The sequence below is a fragment of the Lynx canadensis genome, chromosome A1 (genome assembly GCF_007474595.2).
Source record: "Lynx canadensis isolate LIC74 chromosome A1, mLynCan4.pri.v2, whole genome shotgun sequence".
Classification (NCBI taxonomy): Eukaryota; Metazoa; Chordata; class Mammalia; order Carnivora; family Felidae; genus Lynx; species Lynx canadensis.
In genome coordinates this window covers 151,539,969-151,546,725 of record NC_044303.2, presented here as the reverse complement: position 1 = coordinate 151,546,725, position 6,757 = coordinate 151,539,969, and positions in this window count along the sequence as shown.

Below are 6,757 nucleotides of genomic sequence, written 5' to 3'. Positions count from 1 at the left end.
AAGACCTTCTCTGGAATTGCACTTGTTGTTCTGAGTGCCTGCAACAGTCAGAAATGGTTCCTAAACTGGCATATCAGGGGATAATTTTTCTTTCTTTTTTTTTTTTAAATACCATTGGAAGGAAAAATAAAGAAGCTCATTTTCTTGTGTGTCTCAGAAGTTGATTCCAAGGACAAAATGGGTGTTAGGAAGTAGAGGGGAAGAGAAGAAGGAAGAGAAAAAAAGGACAAAAAAGAGAGGAGAAGAAAAAAGAGAAGGAGGAGGAAAAAAAACGAATCCAAATATATTGTAGGAAGTGACTTTATTCAAATAAGCACATAATCTCCCCAAGAGGAATACTTTGCGTGCATATTTTGACACATTTATTTAAAATTTTTAAAATTTACTTTATCATATGTCATAATGAATAGAGAATAATCTCATAATTTTATCTCATTTTTCTTAAATGAGGTACATAAAAATACAGATACATTAAATACCAAAATTTTTTTGAATACAAAGATTCTCCATATCAGAACTAATAAAATTAAAAGTAACTTGTTTAAAAACCATGAAATTTTTTAAACTATCATTTAATTTTCTCTATGTGTTGGCATTATCACCTCAAACATCGAGGGACTAGCTCCTTTATAATCTTTATTCCTGGTGTTTGTTTTCCTTCTTTATATCATTCCAACACATCTTCTACAACTCTCACCACAAGTTGTAAAACTAACCCACCAAGGAAAGTGGCAAAATGTTTGAGTTTCTTGCAGACGTCTGTGGGAATGACCAAGAAGAGATCCAGAGTGCCAGAATTAACACCCCTCAAGGTTTGACTCTGCCCCTGTGAAGAACACTGACTGAATGGAGTGGGAATGTAAGCCTGTTACAAGCTTTCTTTCCTAGAAGGCAAGCCAGCTTCGCCTTCCACAGTTTCTAGTCCTGCTTTTTCACCACAGCTTTTCCTTTTAAATGGGCAACCAAGGACCACAGGTTGGAGGGTACTAGAGAGTAGCGGGGAGGGGGGATGTGGCTCCCCTGAAAACCTTGCTGACTTCACCTAAGACCTTCCGTCTAGGGTCCCATAGATGTGTCCAAACTCCCTCTGCCACTTGCGAGCTCTGCATCTGTGTGAAAGTCATGTAACTGTCTCTGCACTGCAGTTTTCAAACTGGAAGGAAAGGAAGGGACGAAGAGAGGGAAGCAAAACTACCTTATGTGGTTGTTGTCAGCCTTCCTGAGAGAAAAATCTATAAAGCATTTAGCTCAATTCCTAATGCTCTAAAATTATTAAATAAGTGGTAAGTACATTACTTAGCTCATCAGCCACATACTTTCCAGATATGCTTTTTTAAAAATCAACAGAATTAAAAATAAAGTTAAAAAACACTGTTTTCCCCCCATCCAGAGAAATATATGAGCAGGTAAATTCTGTTTTATGTATAGTTTTGTGAGTCTTTTAAATTAACCCTGAAGAGAGAGAGAGAGAGAGAGAGAGAGAGAGAGAGAAAGGGAGAGATTTCCCATGTTTTGGACGGTGCAAGGGTCCAAGACGTAGCGAGGGTAAGGGGAAATCACTTTAAAAACAATAAGGCTCCTTTAAGTTCTTCTAAAGCAGATGGGAAACTGAGGCCAGGAGGAGATTACCCCTCGGCCATGTTCACGGCGGCGGTGGAGCGATCCTTCGGACGTCGCCTCTGCTGGAGACCCACCCCACCCTTCTCTCAACGCTCGAGGGGGTCTGCGAGAGTACTCGGCTCCCCGCCCAGGCTCCACGGTCCTCAGATGCCCCGAGGCTCAGCCCAAGGCTCACCCTCCCCGGGCGCGTCTTTGAACCGCCTTTGAACCGTTCCATTCCGGGTGTTCGCCTGCTTGAACAGCTCCAGGGACGGGCTTGGGAAAACGCACGTAGAGGAAATGGAACGGGACGAAGTCGGAGGGTCAGGGAAGGTGGCTGCGCCAGGACGGGGGTGAAATGCTCTCTGGAACTTTCTGAGGCGGCTCACAGGGGTTCCAAAGGTGCCATTCCCGAAGGCAGAGCGAGAGGCACCGCTTTCCTCCCTCCTTCAAAAGTTTCAGGACAGGAATCCAAGTTCAAGCTGTTGGATTCCCACGATTTCCCCAAACTGCGCGGAGGACCAGCAAAATGGACTTCTATTATCATCATCGTGGTGGTCGTCATTTAAGGTGGAATGAGACATTGAGGGTAGAATAGGTAGTGAAAAATTCACTTGCAGACCTTGGGTCCCACACCTCATTCTCCCGGCGGATCTCCCTCCCTCTTCCCTACTCTTCGCCCAGGCGCTAACATTTTGCAATTTGAGAAAAAGGAAAAATAGGAAAAATACAGGAGAAAAAAGAGCGCGACGCTCTTCAGGTTCTTAAAAAATATGTAGAATGGCTTCAATAGCTCAGATTTATTTTCTAAATTGTTTCACACATAAAGCCTATAGCCAAAAAAGAAGGTAATAGCCGGGATGGCACGGTCCTTGAGCAGAGCTCCCGCGCGGCTGCGGGCTGGGGGCCACCGGTCGCCCACCCGCTCTGGTCCCAGAACTCACTAGGCCTTGGACGCCCTGAACTTGCGACACCGACTCCAGGGCCGCACGTCACCAATCATCTCGAACGCCAGATTTATTTTTATTTCTGCAAATTTTCCAAATGCGCTGTTTGGGAAAGGTCGTCGCTCCGACTCGCAGCGAGGCAGCCGGAGGACGCCCGAGAATTGGGTGGGAAGGGATTGCCCGGCCTTTGAGTCTTTACACCCCCACTAGGGACCGGGGTCGGGTGTGGGGGCGAGGTGAGGAGGAAGGCGGTGGCCACTCGCTGGCCAAGTTCTCAGAAGTTCTAAGGGCCAACTCTTCCAGTCCAGTCTTTTCTAAATCTTACTGGGGAAGAAAGGTCCTGAACGTGCACCATACGAGAAGAGGGCGACCTCTTTCATAGCAGTACCAGGTTGCTGGTTATTCTAACTTGGGAAACAAGGTCTGTCGCCGCTACCCTGGTGGAGAGTGCCAGAGTTGGGACAGTGGCCTGGGGCTCCAGGGCCTGCCAAGCGCCGGAAGCTCGCTGTTTTGACTCTCCTGGATCAGTGTGGGGCTAGTCCTCACCGCTGCCCACTTGGCAGTTGGCTGAGGAAAGTGCTGTGAGCACCGCCAACAAGACCTGAGACCGGGTCCCTGGGGGCCTGATGAGCTCAGGTATGCCCTTGGTAAGTCCCAGTTTACAGGGAGGAGAGCGCTCATTGTGTCTTTGATAACAGGGCAAAGAAGGGTGCTACGTGGCCAAAGGTAAGTCAAGTTCCCATGGGCCCCAAATAGGCAAGACTCCAGTTTGGAAACTACTCTAACCTAGGCATAGACCCCCACCTCTGGCCCCAGGTGTGCAGTCGCCCCAAGTGGTGCCAAGAATGATTTGTGCCATTTCCTGGGGGCACGTAGCTTAAGCAAGGAGGGCAGGAACGCGAGTCTATCCATGCTTGGAGCGCTGCAAGTTTTTTTGTTTTGTTCTGTTCTGTTTTTTACTCCGAAGTTGATGGGGTTTTCTATCCCTTGGTTAGAGGGAAGCCTTGCGGTGAGGTGAGGGGAGGTCGAGGAAAATGTCTACCACCAGATGCCCTGCTGCTATGCGGGTCACGTCTGGGCATTTTAAAATTGAAAATTGTTGTTTCCTGGTCAGTTTACTGATGAGAGCACTTGAAAAACTATTACAACTCGCTTTTACCTATTAAAATCTATTATTTTATTATTGCATTTTTGTTGCAACTGATATTTTATATTTGGGACTTTAAACGCTCATACTTCACTTAAGCAGCTCTCGATCCTGCCTCTTGGGTCTGCAATGAAATACAGCCCTTTGAAACCTTCGGTCTCCATGGGTTCATTCTCATCGCGTATTCCACACCCTGATGGGGTACCGTCCACCCCACGCCAGCCCACCCCACGCCCGCACTGCACTCTGAGAGTCTTGCCCTGAGGGCAGCCACCGCACACCCTGTGGCTTCCTTCCGGCTCTGGACGGCCCCATTCACAGGGGCCCGTTCACAGGGGACCCTCAACGTCTCTGGCCGGAAAAGGAGGGGATGGGAGCTCCCTCTCTCGGCGGTGCTGAACCCCCCATGCCCAGGGTCCACTCGGAAACTCGGCCACCACCCAGGGCGGGGCGGAAGGTGGGGTGGGGGTGGGGGGGAGGCGAGGCCTTGCTCCTTCCTCAGCCTTCCGGCCTCTGCGCCTTACTTCCAGGACATTTCCGAACGCGCAAAGGGGAGAGGGGGAAATTCGGCGAAATAACACTGCCCTCCTCCCCCGCCCAACTCCCAGTCCTGCTCTTCCTTACCCTGAGGTCCCAACTTTATTCTGCCACCAGAGGAGACTGCTCCCCCGACCCCTCTGTCCCTCCCAAAGGTTGTTGTCCCCAGCTATAAGGCCCCAGTCGCGTTTCTAACGGTACGTGCGGGCGCAACCCGACTACTGTTCTCCGGGCGCAGATCCCCAGTCCAGGGCGGTGTGAAACCAGCCCCGAGCCGGTTGCGCTCACGGTGTGACGAGAGAAAAATGCCTCGGCTTCCCCATATCAGCACCCCCCCCAACCCTAAACGACAGATTCGAACACCTGCAGACCAGCCTGGCACAAAGGGAGGAGGGCCCGCGACCGGCTGGAAGCAACCCCGGGGACGGGGTCCCCGCCACGTTCCTGTGGCGAGCAGCTCACCATTCGAGCTTCGGCCGGCCCTCGGGGGAATAGTGCCTGTAAGGAAGGAAGACTACGAAATCCTTAAATGCCCTGAGGGCAGGACCTGGGAGGCAGGGTCCAGGCCAGTCCTCTGGGTCCGCAAGGTTCCCTCACTCACTGCCAGGGGGCGGAACCCTGAGCTCCGAAGTGGCCGGTCGTGGGATTTTACCAAGGCCTCACCAGCTCCTGCGTTCTACTGAGGTGTGCACATGGGGAAAGCTAAAATGCAGAAATATATTTATTCCCCCCAAATGAGCGTTCGGTCTAAATTACTACGGTCCATGCTTTGCCTTTGACTCGTACAGTCCTGGAACGATCTTCTCCGAAACTTCTACACTAGTTTAGCTAACTGATTAAATAAATGGAGGTGAGACAAAACCAGGTCATTTCATTCTCCTCGCCTTTCTCTTTATTTCTAAGATGTGAAAAGGCTTTTTTGTGTTACCGTTACTAGTATTTTGGTGGCGTTTGTCTTCTAATTTGCCTGAGGAGTGTGAACTCAGAGGCATCTGGACTGTTCAACACGTCATTTGCTCTTTTGCTTTCCCTTTGTTAGCCAAATAAGCATCTTTTTAAAAAATTTTTAATAGCAAAAACAGGTCACGGGAGTGCTGAGGAACTTTGGTTACAGAAACACATTCTGATTCCTCTCCCCGACTGGATAAAGGCCCCCTGAGCTTCGAAAGCTCTGCTTTCCTGTAGGTTCGGAAACCAAAGTTCTTGAAGCTCACTTCTCAAACCCCTTCCGCAGGATCTCCCTCCCTTGCTGAAAGGAACTGTAAACAATGACTTGTGTTTAGAAATAAAAACACGTTAGGTTTAGAGTTCAGATGCATCGGAAGGGGGAAAGCCCTGGATCGGCATCCCTTGCTGTGGGTTCTCTTCTCCTTAAACTGGAGACCCGTGTACCTCCCTGTCGCTGGGTTCAGAGGAAACGCCAGGCGTCCGCGCACGCAGAAGTTTTCTCCGCTAAGGAGCCCCAAGTGCAGACTCGCTGGAGCTGCATATCCCCTCGTGTCCACTAGAGGTCACTGGCCCCTCGCAGCTCACAGCGCCGCCGGCCGCCCCCCGCTCCTTAAGCTCAAATTAGCCGCGCGTTAATTAACACCCGAGTCCATCAAGGCGCGTTCTTCGGTACAGTACTCCGTCAGGGCTTATATAGGCAACCCAAACCCAGCCAAAGCAAACCTCCCCAAACCCAACACTTCCAGCATGTCCAAAATGGGAGACAGGCGCCTGAGTAACCCGGGGCAAGGTATAGTGCCATCACGCTTTAACTTTTGTTCTGTGGGGCTTGCTAAATTGCTGTAAAGATAACATTCTCTGCTAGCGCAGGTTCGGCGGGGCAGGCTCTGCGCTCCAGCTTTCGGAGGCTGGGCAGCGTGCGTTCTGGCCCCTTTAGCACACAGGTCCTCCGGGCGGATTTTTCCAACTCGGTAGCCACGGGGGGAAAGGGGTCCAGGTCCACACCGTCCTAGGCGCACACGAATATAAAAGAATGTTTATTTAGGGCGCGGAGTACATAAAAATGCCCAGATGTCTTTGAAATTGGTAGAGCAAAGAAAAGGAAACGACGCCGTTTCTCATGCGTATTGACGCGGTCTGGGGGAAGGGGTGGGGTGGGGTGGTTGAGAGGGACACTAGGAAAGCGACCCTGGTGATTTTAACCTGCGAGGAACCGGGTGCCTGCAAATGTCCAGGGAAGGTCCCTGTCTCTTGCTGAGTGTTCGTGGGGTTTTTTTGGTTGTTGTTGTTTTGTTTTGTTTTAAAGATACACACAGAGCTTGAGACCTAGCTTTTTTTTTTTTTTTCTTTCTTTCTTTCTTTCCCAACTAAAGCCCCCAGAATATTTCCCACTATGGACTGAGGAGACTGAGTCATGTCTTCAGGGCCTCAGCTAAATCCCTAAGAACGGCATGAAACGAAGCTCAGGTTTATTCCAGTAGCGCTGTCCAAGTTTATGATATTTGTAAACCGCCACGACAAGTGCCTTTGCTACGGTGTTCTGGTGGGCGGAAGGGTCACCTGAGGAGCTCATAATTCT